Consider the following 14,991-nt stretch of genomic DNA (forward strand, 5'->3'; position numbering starts at 1 on the left):
AGCTAAGATAGAAACCAGAAGTGTGCATTTTTGTGTTCTCATATTACTTATAGTATTACTTTTTATTTCTTACTGCTCTTATTTCACTCCAATTTCCTCACCATGTTAAATCTTCCATTTTTATAAACAGTGATAGGGATATAAACACACACACAAACAAACAAATGCATAAATCTAGAGTTTTGCTGCAGGCAATTGTGTCCACAGGTGAAACTCCCTGTGTAATTAGGAGGAAGGGGCCTGGGAAAGTCACTTTTGCCTCATTAACTGAGTGGGTAGATTTAAACAGACCATTTGGGACACCAGGTCATTAGTTTAAAATACAGAATTTTAGAGGTAAAAGGGACCTGGAAAGTTTATCTGGTTCACCCTGAAGGCTTCTGACACATTGATGTTTGGATTGTGGTGGCCAATTTTATCATAGTAGGAATTGGAACTCAGAACTCATTGAAAAAACTGTGTGAGGTTTAGTGATGAAAAGGAAGTCATTTTCTTTTTTCTTTTTTTTCTGATTTGTCAGAGCACCCTAGTGTGTTTTAGTATTATTTTAGGTCTTCAGAAGATTAAACTTACTTTCAATTATAGCCTAAAATCTATTATGGGAATTCTCGTAGTTTTACTGGACCTCAGGTGCACAAATTGGATTAATCATAATCCTTGGTTGGTGACGTATCCTTATCATTGGCCCATGCCTGGTCCTTTTTTATTTCTTTATTATTATTATTTAAATTTTTTCTGTTCTTATATCTTTCCCATTTTTTCATCAGAGTTTTGGTCCTTTTCCCCTCAAATTTTAAGAGTTCTTTATATATTATGGATTAGCCCTTTATCTGTGATACATGCTGTTAAATGTTTTCTTCTAATTTGGCAGCTCTTCTTTGACTTTACCTTACTATGCAATTTTAAAAAACATTATTATGTAGTCAAATTTATGAATTATTTCTTTTATTGCCACTGGATTTTGAGTCAGTGTTAGAAAGCTTCTCCTTACACTGAGTTTATAGAGGAATTCACCATATTTTCTAGTTTATTAAATTATTTTCTATCTTTTTTTTTTTACATTTAGTTTCCTAATCAGTGTGGAGTTTATTTTTGTGTATGGTGTGAGGTATGGATCTAATTTTATCTTTTTTCCAGGTGGTTGCCTCGTTGTGCCAGCAATGTTTATTAAAAAGCCCATTTTTGCTTCCATGATTTAAGATGCCACGTTTATTATTTCCATATTTACTCAGATCTAGTTCAGGTCCTTCTATTCTATTCTACTGGTCTGTACATCTATTCTTGTGGCAGTAGTACCCCGTTTTCATTATGGGAACTTATAGTATGGTTTAATACCTGGTGGACTAGTCCAGCTTTTTAGCTTTTATTTCTTAGTGTGTTCCTGGCTATTCCTGCAGGTTTCTTTTTCCTTGTGAACTTGAGCATGAACTTGTCTAGGTCCCTAGATATTTTTATTGGAATTGCGTTACATGTTTATGATGAGGAATCTTCCTAAGAACAGAAATGCCTTTCCTTTTGTTCAAGTCTAATTTTGTGTCTTTCGAGAGTGTTTCATCTTTTAGGTTTTGCACATTTTTGTCAAGTTTATTCCTAGGTATTTAATTACCTTTGTTATTATTATAAATGGGGCCTTCTTACCATTATCTCCTCTAGCTGGTCATCGTTTGTGTCTATGAAAGCTATTGAGTTTTGTATGTTAATGATATATCCTGATACCTTACTGAGTTCTTTTATCATTTAAACTAGCTTTATTGTTCATTGATTCTCTAGTATTTTCTACAAATATTATTTCTTTTTTAATTGAGATAAAATTGACATATAACATTATATTAGTTTCAGGTTTACAACATAATGATTCGACATTTGTATATATTGTGAAATGGTCACACAATAAGTTTAGTTAACACCGTACATAGTCAAAAGCTTCTTTTTCTTGTGACGAAACTTTTAAGATCTACTTTCTTATCAACTTTCAAATATACAGTACAGTATTATTAACTATAGTCACCATGCTGTACATTACATCCCCATGACTTATTTATTTTATAACTGGAAGATTGTACCTTTTTACCAACTTCACCCACTTTTATTTCTCTATTTCTAAGTTATTTTTAATAATGAATAAGCACCTGTGAATCTACCATCCAAAACTAAGAACGTCAGTAGTACCCTATGTTCCCCTCTTGCATTCTGTTCTCCTGCCTCCCTCCCACCAAAGAAGCCATCATCCTGAGCCACGTGTTCATCATTTCTTTGCTTTCCTCCCCACCCGCCATAACACCTGCTTAAAAAATTTTTTTTAATTGTAATGAAGACTCGGAGGATACACATCAAAATGATAAGAATGATTAGATCTCAGTGATGGAATTATGTATTTCTTCCTTGTTTTGTCCTCTGAAGAAAAAGTATTATTTTAAAATCAGAAGATGTTATTGTAAAATGTTATTTAAAATGATGGCAATATAAATAGACATAAACATTAAACAAGAAGGAAAAATTGTAAAAAAAGAGATTTTACTGTCTACTCATACTATAGATGCTCTGAAATATATATAGAAAAATACGCTTATGGATGCTTCTTACTTCTTCATATCCTCCATCCTTTTTTTCCCCTTTTACCTCACCTTTTCTATCCCTCTCTCTCTTAAAATAAACGTTTAATTGACATATAAGACATCAGACCTGTGCACAAATCATAAGAGAATTTTCACAATGTAAACACATCCATGTAGGCAGCATCCAGATGCAGACAAGAACCAAAACCCCTGAGGCCTCACTCATGACTCTTCCCAGTCGCTACCCTTCACCCAAGGTAACCACAGCCTGGCCTCTATCATTACCAATCAGTGTCCCATGTTTTCAACTTTGGATAAATGCAATTACATAATGTATACTTTTTTGTGTCTGCCTTCTTTTGTCCAAAATTATGTTGCAAGATTCATCTGTATTGTTGTGTGTAACCATAGTTTGTTTTTCTCACTGTTATATAGAATTTTATATGATTATATCAAACATTATCTACCTCCCTGTTAATGAACTGTTTGGGGTTTTAATGAATGGTGCTTCTATGAACATTCATTTTTTTTTTTTTTTTTATAGATTTATTTAATTAATTAATTAATTAATTTTTGGGCTGTTTTGGGTCTTCGTTGCGGTGCGAGGGCTTCTCATTGCGATGGCGTCTCTCATTGCAGAGCACAGGCTCTAGGTGTGCAGGCTTCAGTAGTTGTGGCATGCGGGCTTCAGTAGTTGTGGCATGCGGGCTTCAGTAGTTGTGGCTCATGGGCTCTAGAGCACAGGCTCAGTAGTTGTGGTACACAGGCTTAGCTGCTCCTAGGCATGTGGTATCTTCCCAGACCAGGGCTCGAACCCATGTCCCCTGCATTGGCAGGCGGATTCTTAACCACTGCGCCACCAGGGAAGCCCCTATGAACATTCTTGAACATGTCTTTTGGTGAAATATGTTGAGTACATACCTCGAAGTGGAAATGCTGGGTCATAGAGTTTGTGTATGTTTAGCTCCAGTAGATACTGCCAAAAAGTTTTTTACATGGTTGTAACTAGTTTATCTTCCCATCAGCAGTATATAAGAATTTCCATTAATCCATCCTTGCCCACCCTTGGTATTGCCAGTCTTTTTGATTGTAGTCATCTCTTGCTTTCCTTTTATATAGATATATTGTATCTACCTGTATTCCTAAAAAGTATTTTAAAAATTTTTAGTTCTTTTAAACTTTATGCAAGTGTATCATGCTGTAATCTTTCGAGACTTTTTTCACTTAATATTATATTAATAAGATTTGCCTATGTTACTCTGTTTTACTATAGCTCATCATTTGATTGCTGTATAATAGTCCACTGTGTGAATATATCACACTTTATGCATGCACTTTCTCACTGATGGGTATTTGGCCTGTTTCAATGACATGGCAATTCTTTCCTTCAAGTTTGCTCCAGGACTGTTCGGGAATCATGCCAAGAGCTCTATGAACTTCTAAAGGCACTTAAAATGGATAACTGCTATTAGCTTCTTGCACATTTGCAAGGCCAAAATGACATGCCCCAGTGTTTTAATCATGCTGTTTTAAAGAAGATTTTTTTCCTCAAAGTTAATGAAAATCACATACATTGGGTTGGCCAAAAAGTTCTTTCAGGTTTTTCCATAACATCTTACAGAAAAACCTGAATGAACTTTTTGGCCAACCCAATATTTTAAAAATTAGGGCCATTTCCTCTTGCTTACTTTACCACTGCAATGAAAGACCAGAGGCAGAAAACTCTCATTCATTTAAAGGTAGAATAGAGTGGTCTTCATTTTTTTCCAGGCTTAACAACCCAAATTTCTTTCAAATGTTTCTGCTTAGGGCTATTTCATATTTTCTAGAGATATACGCTAATATCCCATGGACTTTCTCTAACTCCTTTATGTCATTTTTTAGAGTATGCTAACAAAAATTGGTACCATGTTTGAGACTGACCTAAGGTTGGGAGGCATCATGTCCCAGCCCTTCCATGACTGTGTTTTGTTGCCTTTTGCCCGTAACTCCATAATTTGGCTGACTCACATCCACATTCTGGTCATTTAGCTCCTCTTCATTTTTCTAATATACATTTGCTTGAACAGTCCTATCCGAACTTGTATTTGTATTTTTTAAATCCCCAAATATATCACAGTGCAATTGTTGAATTTGCATTTTATTACTGAAGAACTATAGCCCCCTGTTAAATTCATTTTGGATTTTGTTCCCATTTTTGAAGGACCATGTCTCCCTGTCAGAAAATGTCAGCAAAAAATTTAAGGATTTATCAACTGGCCTCTCCAGCTTAGCGCAGGAGAATCGTGAGCCATCATTTAAAAAATAAATCCTGCAATATGCCACCTTCCATTGCCCCTATGAGAAGATGTTCCATTGCTAATGACATCTGCAGCTGTTCTGGAGGAAGCCTGTCTCAAAGTAATAAGCCTTCCCCCAAATAAATCCCATGTATGTTTCTATAAGCCTGACTTTGAAGCTGGATTATCCAACACACCCTCACACATGGTGGAAACCCAACCAATTGATTTTCTGTAATGTGGTACCCCTCAGATAGAAATGTGACGGTATAAAGAGCCTCATATCTGTCAGGCTAGGTACAGGGCGAAGTGAGGTCCCTGCATCAGCAGCAGTACCTGGGAACTTGTTAGAAATGTGAGTTCTTGGTCCTACCCCAACCTACAGAATTAGAAATTCTGGGGGTGGGACCAAGCAACCTGTCTTTTAACAAGCCCTCTGGATGAATCTAATGTACACTCAATTTTGAGAACCACTGCACTAGCTCGGGTTAGTAGTCTGGTCTTGGCCCTGAAAAATCTGTTTCCTAAAAATGATCTTCAAAATGAACGTTTTTTTTTTTTTTTCCCTAATACTATGACTCTCCCTCCCCCACCCCACCCCTGAGCATAACCTAGCAAAACAGAAATGCACAGGAACACAACAGTTTCCTGTCAATGTCAATTCATTCTTCAGATTCCTTGAAATCTTTCTCATGCAATAATTGCTAACATTTTATGACACTAGTTTTCCAGGAAACACTGTTCAGAAATCATTGCTCCATTGCTAGGGTAACTTTCTGAATCTATAATCAGTATGCATATTCTGTGAACTACAGAAAATGCCCATTTACCATAGACCAGCCACTTCTTGCCTTTTCTCCCAGAGAAATGGAGGGGATTTACCTATCTGGTTACCATTCTCTTCTACCTTTCCCTGGCAGATGCTTTACCCCAAGCCTGCTGGAGGCTCTACCACTAGAATTTTTTTTATAGTAGAGTAAAAAAAGGATTCTGAAAACTTGGGGCCTCTATATAAACGTACAGTCTGATTGCAAGTAAAGAATACAACGGGCTAAAGTAAAAATGCTGAGGTATTGCAAGGAGGTGGAGGATTAATTTGATGATCTTATTCCAACGTCGTCTTTCCTGCGATTGCTATCTGGACATGCGGGTGTGCTTGAAAGGACAGCGTGCAGCCAGGAGCCCGTCACACCCCTAAACCAGAGAGAGGTCCTGGAGTCTGAAGCTGCTATTGCATCATTATCTAAAATGTTAGAAGAGAATATAGAGAAGACTGACATGAAAAAGTGTATAAAGCTAAGATAGTTCAGAGAGTTCTTATACATATATAGTATTCTCGGGGGGGTGGGAGGCAGAGAGGGTATACGAATCTAGCTGAGATTCAGCTGATGAAAACCATGGCTGCTCGTTCCAGAAAAATGCACATCTGCACATGATTCTAAATGTCTCAGGGGTTTCATGTACCTGAAAAACAAGGTTATGTGACTTGCCCACAGAGGTAGAGCTAGAATAGAAGGCTTGTTTCCTCATTCCTCATGTAGTATCCTTTCCCTTATGACAAAATGTTTATTCCATCATGAGCGGCAACAGGGCAGAACCTTTGAAGGTACGGGCTCTGGATGAAACTGGGGTTCAAATCTCTGCTTCGACAACCACTAGTTGGTGACTTGGGGCAAGTTGTTTAATTTCTGTGACTTTGTTTCCTCATCTGTATAACAATACAGGAATAACAATAGCAGGTTTGCTTATATTAAAATACTTGTAAGAACTTGGCATAGAGCCTAGCACATAGTAAATGCTCAAGAAACTTAGTTCTTAATGTGATGAGGATAGTGACGCCCCACTTGAATTGAGCAGAACTGTCAGTTTGCCCCCTCCCTCTGGTCCTAGAACACACCTGGTTTAGTTCACCTGCAGCATGGCTACCTTCAAACAGCAAGTGTATGATGACGAGACAGGACTGCTTCAGAAAGCCAGGCAAGCTACCCGACAGCTAGGTTAGAGAAATGGAACCCTCCCAGATGCAGTTAGCATCCTGTCCACAGGGTGGATGAGATTAGCTGTGTGACACACTCTTACATGCGATCATGATCAAAACATCCGCTGACATCTCTAAGGTGACACAGGCCAGATGGCGACATTCAGAAAGCTGCAGAAAGTCTGAACTGACGGCAAGCAGAACAAGCAAGGAAAGTCTGCTGTAGATTCCACAGGGAGGGATGGGTTTCAGGTTCCAAATGTGCAAACCCAACAATTTGACAGGTCAATGCAACAACTTGGAAGCCTGCCAGTGAAGAAACCAAGAGAAAGCCCTCGGGCTTAAGAAACCTGGCAGAGGAGACCGTGGCCTAGAAGCGGTCTGGAGACCGTGGTTCTAGTCTCGGCTTTGCCACTGCCCCTTGGGACCAGCTGCTGCCCTTTTCTGGGCGTTGGTCTTTTCTTCTGTAAGTGGGCCGGAGTTGAGCAGCGCGGGTTTCGTGGGTCCTGCGAGGACCTGTCTATGCAGGCGGAGCCTCAGTGACGGCTGGGCTTAGAAGTGGCCACTCTTCCTGTCCCCTCCCCTCGGCTCGTGGGTGAGAGGGTCTCCCTCCTCCTTCCTACCCACCGCCCATCTCCTGGGGGCTCAGCCACCGTCCTGCGGCCAGGGGCGCCGTGCAGGGAGAGAAGGGCTCTCCCCGGACGCGGGCTCCTTTCTCCGCCGTCAGCAGCCAGCCGGCCTTTCCGCCTGCGCGTCCATGCCCACATCCGCCACGGGGCTGGCTGTGCTGGAGCAGAAAGATTGAAGATCGATTTTCAGCCCCAACCCGGCCGTGGCGTCAGCAGGGAAGAGAGATTGTTTTGACTTGTGATGCATGGGGCTAGAGGAGGGGCCCTCTGGCCTCGGGCGCCGGCTCCACGGCGCGGGGATGCTGCCTTTGAGCCTTCCTGGTCCAGGCCGGCCATTCCTCCGAAGGGCCGCCCCTGCGCGCCCCTGCTGGGCTCGGAGCATCCCGGCCCAGGGTCCTAGCTCCTCCAGGGGTTATTGATAACTTAAGACCAGCGACATACTCGAAGCAGAATACGTAATTAGAATCCAGTAATGCCTGGGCCAGAAGGCATCTCGGAATACTTTTAGCTTAAATCTCCCATTTACAAAAGGGTAAACTGAGGCTCAGAGAGGGGAAGCAGCTTGCCAAGGTCACATGGCCAGCCTCTAGCAGTGCTAGGAGTAGGATGTGAATGTCTCTCACTCCATAGAGCTTACTTAGGTAAGGAATGGAAGATTTTCGAAAATTTTTTAGTGTATAAACTTTTTACAAAAGAAAATAAAACAACGGAAATGATGAAATAATTCATATTTTAAGGCATGACAAGAGAAATTTAAACATAAAAATTTTCTCTGCCCATTTTGGCCTCCCCCCTCCTCTCTATTGTGCATTATGCCTTAACTAGACCTCCCCAATGGCAGAAATACCTGCTCAGCTATAAAAGTTAAGTTTTCTTCTTCTGGTGCCAGCCCTGTAGCTCCCCAGAAGGTAACATTCCTTTCTCAATCCCGTAAGGATGACCTTACAGGTCACAATGTAAGGTCACAATGACTTGCATGTGCAGACATCTTTGGTGAACGTTATGTACAAATGCCAACGTATTATTTCCTTAAAGATATTAATTGGTGCAGACTGGTCAGCTGACCTGGGAAGATACTGGGCCGCACCTAATGGAAGTTCTTAGCTTAAATACTTATTTATGACCTTATTAATGTTACTAGCTGTATTACTTGTATTCTGCCTATTTTATAAGATTACTGTTTCTTGCATTACCAAATGTGTGACTGAGTCTCCGATAAAATTAACAACTAGGTGACTTGAAACAATTGACCAAATATATAGTCCTATAAGATCAATGATTTTAACAGTGTAACTCCAGATACGGGAAGAAGCAATAAGAGGGAAGCATTTCCTGGACCATAAGAGACTAGTAAGACAGGCAATCCAGAGGCTTTTGGGCACTGTTAACAGGGCCTAGTCCAATGACAGCACATTGAGTGGCCTATCAACAAAATCCTCACCTGACCTGGGAATGAGCATTCCTAGTGCCCTGGAACAAACTGGTAGCGAAATGCCTCCCAAATCTTGGTCAAAATTAAGACTGAAAGGGAAGGGATTATAAAATAATGTTGCCTGACCTCTTGTTCTATATGAATCAAGTCATTTGCCACTGCAGTCACTGACCTACAGTACATCCTAAAAGGAACTCAGAGCAATAGCACAGGGAGATCAGCTCAGTGCTTTGTGACCACCTAGAGGGGTAGGATAGGGAGGGTGGGAGGGAGACGCAAGAGGGAGGGCATATGGGGATATATGTATACGTATAGCTGATTCTCTTTGTTATACAGCAGAAACTAACACAACATTGTAAAGCAATTATACTCCAATAAAGATGTTTAAAAAAAAAAAAAAGATCAGGAAAAGGGACTCTGCCCCGGGAAAACTGACAGAAGTGGCCCTCAGATAGATATTTTCGGAAGAAATTTTTTATGAACCTGGATTCTTGCATCTTCCCATACTTAGAAAAGCACTAAAACCGTTAACTAAGATGTCTGGTCCTCATGACCAGCAGCAACCTTCTACCAAGACATATGCTTGGTTGCACATACCCTCTTCATCAAAATCACATATATTCTGACCTCCCCGCTTACTTCTTCAGAACAGTTCTCAGAGCTCTCTGAGAGACTGACTCCCAGGTTATAATCCTCAGTTTGGCTTGAATAAAATTTTCTATTTCTTTCTTAGATTGACTATTGGCTAATTTGTTTTTGTTGACAGAAAGATCCATCCCACTGGAACATTTACATATTATGTCCAAATGATACGGAATTTTAAATTTGGAAAGGATATTAGAGGTCTTCTGGCTCACTCCCTCACTTCAGTCATGGACTGCTTAGTGGCAAAGAAGAGCAGAGACTCCCACAGACCCTGACACTGCTCCAGCTGTTATTAAATAAGGAAACTCATCTTAATAGAAATGCAAATAAAATCCATACACACAATCCAGTAAGAAAGTAAAAAATTTTGCTTCTACTGTGTGTCCTGATTTTGAGGGTAGGGTGGAGTGGGAGGGAAAAGTATGGAGGCTGGTAAAAAGTGTTTAGCAGACTTAAAAGTGTACATTTAAAATTTAAGACTGTTAACCATAAAATATACACTTAGTATAGAGTATCTTTATAGTGTTGTGGGATCACTAAAATTTAAGCTCAAAGAGTTTGTCTATCTTGTAAGGACGTGATTGCACACAGGCAGGGCTGTGTAAATCAATTGTGGTAACCCTAAGGATCTGAGGGTTAAGTCATTCATAATAAAATGCTAAATATGCGGTTGAGAATGGCAGAAAAGATAAATCAGCGAGTATCTGACGGATGTATTTGAAAGGAGTGGGATGTTGGGGGATGGAAGGTGGGGACAGGAGGCATAGGAGGGGGTGGCACAGTGGTGGTTCTGTTCTTAGGGGATAACCTTTGCCTCACAGTGTTGTTTTAGCACACGTAAAAGTGTTAGTCCTCAATAAACAGACACAGCTCTGGCTGTGTTCTACTCAGACCCTTCCCCTCTTCAAAGTTACCAGCCCTTCAGTCCCTCGGGTTTTCAGGGTCTTGATTCCAGCCAGAGACAGATGGGTCTGTGTAAGTAGAGCACAAGAGGTGTGACCTCAATCTGAGGAGCTCAGATTCCTTCCTTTTCTCTGCATCTGGCAACACTATTCATAACAGCAAATAATGGAATTCCATGCCCAACAAGTGAGGACGGGCATGCAAAGATGGTACCGTCTCACAACAGAAGACTGTGCAGTCCTAAAAAACACATGGTAAAACTACCTAAACACATGGGACAATACTTATGATATGCTGTTAAATAAATTTAAAAAACAAATTTACAGAACAGAATGTACAGTGAAACTAATCTGTTCTGAAAATATGAATAGACAAAGGAAGAAAAGATGGAGGAGTATTAACATCCCTGTGGGCTAAACAGGGAAGAGATTACTAGTGTTAGTCCCATGATGCTGAAAACAAACAACAGCAAAAACAAAATTACTTGAGGTTCACGGGGATTAAGCAACTTACTTGCCCAACATTACATAACTGGTAACTGACAAAGCCTCAGCTGGAACCAGATTTCACATTCCTGATTCAATGTTCTTCCACTGGACCATTCTAAGCCACTCCTTCTCCAGATTGCTGGTGTCCCTCATAGGTATAACATTTCAGGAAGGACATGTTACTTTAACGTAGCCATACTGACATGGCCACAGGGTCATTTAGATGCCTTTAGAAAGACATCCTCCCTGCTTCCTGAATCTCTCATCGGCAAGTCGTGTGGGCAAGCTGCCAGGCACTTTATGCACACACTCTCTGCACCTAGGCTATCAGAGCTGGAGGGGACCCTGGGAAATACTTAGCAAATGAGAAAATGAAGGGTCAAGACAAAGTGAATTGTCTTTACCCCCAGCTGGGAATGGACACTCCTAAGGGCCTCGTCCAGTCCCCATTATCTCACTTTGTAGAATCTACTCTGAAATAATGCTGTTGTCTTTTAGAGGCTATCCCAGAAGAAGACCAATCCCACCTGAAACCTGAAAGAAAGGGGCCAGCAGTTCTCCTTTTCTGGTAGAATTCTTAGTTGATGTGCCTGGGTCAGGAGGAAGGGGCTTGATAGATGTGGATGCAGGTATCTTGTGTGGAGAATGTGCTAGCTTAATGGGATCTCAAAGGAAGTAGGAGAAGATGAGAGCTAATAGACAAATGAGAGAGAGGTGAGTAAAAGGTAAAAGGTATCTGCCATAGCTGTTCATTAAACCCTCCCAACGATCTCCACAGATGTTTTCCCCGCTCACAGGATGAATTTTGTGACACTCAGAGATGTGAAGCAATGTGGCCAAGTCACACTGTAATAAATGATGGAGAAAGAATTTAAACCTAGGGTGGATTGTTCCCAGAAGACTTCACTGGTGTACTGGAGATTTTTGTTGTTGTTTTTATTGTTACAGTCTTTCTAGCTGTAATAGATCAGTAAAGAGTCTACATCTTTAATAAAAGATTTGAGTTTAAATGGCTTAATAAAAACTGCAGAATTAGAGCCTCTTCCATACCAATTAGGTTCATTCTTAATATCTCTTAAATGAAAGATTAATAAATTCAGAGCTTCCTCCAAACCTCTGTAGATCCTCACTCTACCCCACTGTGGACCATCCAGGTGAAGATCTGCTATGGGCAGGGAGAGGCTGGGGCTGGGGTGGGGGCTGGGACAAGAAAGACTTTAACACCAAATGGTGAGGAGTGATGATTCTCCAAGGAAGGCAGTAAGGGGAAAAGAAAATGAATGATAGCCTTAAAGTGGAATTTCACAAAGTGTTCTTGGTCAAATATATATGGAAACACAGTGTCAAATAAAAGTAAACATGTCTCTTTACTGCAGGATTTATACAGAGTCTAATGTGCATCGTATAATCTCCAAGAAAAGGACATAGTAAATAAAGTTGAAAGTTAAGACAAAATAATGTCATTTTGTTAACTTTCTTCTTATTTTTTCTCTTCCCTGGATCTCAAGTTCAAAGTGCTGTAAGTCCTTGATGTTCTATGATTTATTTAATTCATTTGTGGTTAACTGTGATTCCCTGATGATGATGAACAGGGATGCTGCTCTGTGTTTCTCTAGAAATTTTCAGTCCATGTCACACTGGGTTAGTTGGAAATAATCAGTACTATCTGACACATCACTGGCTTCTGGCTTATTGTCATAAGTTGCCAAACTTTCTGCGTGTTGTTTGGTATTTAGCATTGGCTGGGATTGAGATTGGGAGAAGAACAGGAAGGAGTGGTCAGATGCAGGCAAGCTCTGGGAGGAGGTAAATTGCTGCTCCTTGTGATTGACACCAGAATGGACCATCCTTATTTGTCATCTGCCTTGGAATCAGGTGTCACTTTTCTTTCTCTCTTTTATAAAAGCATTTTTACTGAAGTAAAACTAACATACAACAAAGTTCACAAATCATAAAAGTACAACTTGGTGAATTTTTACAAATGTATAACATCCATGTAACCGCCAATCAGATCAAGACATAGAGCATTCCCAGCACCCCGGAAGACTCCCTCATCCCCCCTCCTAGTCAATTACACCCCCAACTACTGTTCTGATTTCTATTACTTGAGATTAGTTTTGCTTATCTTTAACTTCGTATGTAACTCAGAGCATGGCGATGCTTGTTACCCTGCAGGATAATGCACCTTAGTGTAGCCATTACTCACACCCCAGCTGCCACATGTGTTTATCATGGTTGACACAACGTGTGTATACACCTATGTGCGTGCAGGTATACCAGCATGGGAGCACTGGAATGAAACTTGTTGCAGAATTCTGAATATTTTACCTTATGTGCAAAATGTTGTTGAAATGGCAGAGAAACAGAATGGAATCATGAAGCCAATTATGTTCCCAGCAAGGGTACCAAAAGGCCTTATGCTCTAGATCAAACCAAGACTGAGAGGCAGGGACTCCTCCTGTCTAAATCACAAAGAAATAAAGAACATTGAGATCACACTATTTGCTATTCTACAATAGATCTCAAATGTCTGACTCATCCTCCAAATGTCTCATCAAACTGGTGTGATAGGCGGCATGTCTCCATCCTTCTAACCTTTAACTGGCAGCTTTGCCGCTCTAACCTCCATGGTTGGCCCAGCCCTGACCCAGGTTTTGAACCAGTTCCCACTTCTGGTGCCAGGAAGGCAGCTCTTCCTGTTGAGACCTAGCTCAACAGATTTCCCCTTCACTCTGGGCTGCTGTGACTTTGGCGACCCCAGTCTTGGTGAACTCTGATCCCAGTTACCCTGGTGCCAGGTTTGAGTCTCTGATCCCTGATCCAGGCTGGGTCTCCCTAATGCCAACAACCTGCTCTTCTGGAGCTTGGACTATTGCAGCCCCATCCTTGCCTGGACTCAGGAAATGAGCCCTATATTGTTTCTGTAGGTAGGTTACACCAGGCTGTCAGCCTCTGCAAATCTGCAAATGAATCATGTCACCACCGCTTTAGGGGCCATTTGGATCTTAAGTGAAGCCAGTTAGATTTATCTACGAAGTACAACTATCCACCTCATATCTGTCTACCTCTCCCTGATTCACCGACACCCCACCTAGTCCAAGCCATCATCTTCTATCTCCTGAATGACAGGTTCCTAACTGGTCTCCTTCCTCTCACGCTTCCTTCTAAATAATCCATTCCCCACCCCACCCCATCCCCATTTTTCACATAGCAATTAGAGTAATCTTTTAAATACCAACTGATCTGCCTCTCCTAAATGATCTAAATCTAAATGATCTGCCTCTCCAGCTCCATTTTGTACAATTCTCCCTTTGCTCATTATATTCAGCCATCCTAGACCCTTACCTGTTCCTGGAACACACCAAGCTCTTTGGCCTTGCTGTTACCTCTACCTGAAATGCTCTTCTTCTGTCTGCCTCTTTCTCATCCTTCAGGTCTGACCTCAAATGTCTTTCCTGACTAATATATCAAAAGTTGCCCTCACCTAGTCTCTGACATTCCTGTATATTTTAATTCGTAGCACTTATCTGTAGTCACACACTCTGTAACACGGAATTATAATTTGCAAAGGCAAGCATGTAATTGTTTATCTGTTTACTTACTTATTATCAACTCTCTAAGCTCCAAACCTAGATTGTAACCCCTTGAGGGCAGGGACCTGCCTGTATTGTTCATAGCTGAATTTTCAGTACTTAGCATATGTTGGAATTTAATACGGGTGCTATAAATATTTGCTGAATGAACAGACTATTCACCCTCCCCTTTCCTACCATCCAATTCATCACGAGATCCTATAGACTTTTGCTTCTTAAATAACGCTTGATTCTTCCCACTTCTTTCCAGCTTCACCACTATCACCTAGGTCAAGTTACCATCAGCCCTCACGTGGCATGCTGTGATGGCCTCTCACACTGTCTCCGTGCATTCACTTGGGCTCCCCTCCCCTCCAATCCATGCTTCTTTTTGCAGTGGGAGTGATCTTTGAATACAGGAATTTGGTCATTTCATGTTCTTGCTGAAGTCACTTCAATGGCTTCCTTTGCTGTGAGGGTCAAGACCGCAATTGTTATCATGGTCTACAA

General features: G+C 40.9%; 1 protein-coding gene across 5 annotated transcripts in view; it reads right to left on the reverse strand.

Moving 5' to 3' along the window:
- Positions 1-14,991, reverse strand: part of CASR (calcium sensing receptor) — an 87,662-nt gene that overhangs the window by 37,434 nt on the left and 35,237 nt on the right. For 2 of the 5 annotated variants that reach the window (XM_082459398.1, XM_082459397.1), the window contains exon 2: positions 7,440-7,599. The exons of the other annotated variants lie outside the window; for them this stretch is intronic. The gene's annotated coding sequence lies outside the window, so the exon portion shown is untranslated. The remainder of the gene's footprint in view (positions 1-7,439; positions 7,600-14,991) is intronic. 5 annotated transcript variants of the gene reach the window in all.

Source organism: Balaenoptera physalus (genome assembly GCF_965194825.1).
Source record: "Balaenoptera physalus genome assembly, chromosome: 4".
Taxonomy (NCBI): domain Eukaryota; kingdom Metazoa; phylum Chordata; class Mammalia; order Artiodactyla; family Balaenopteridae; genus Balaenoptera; species Balaenoptera physalus.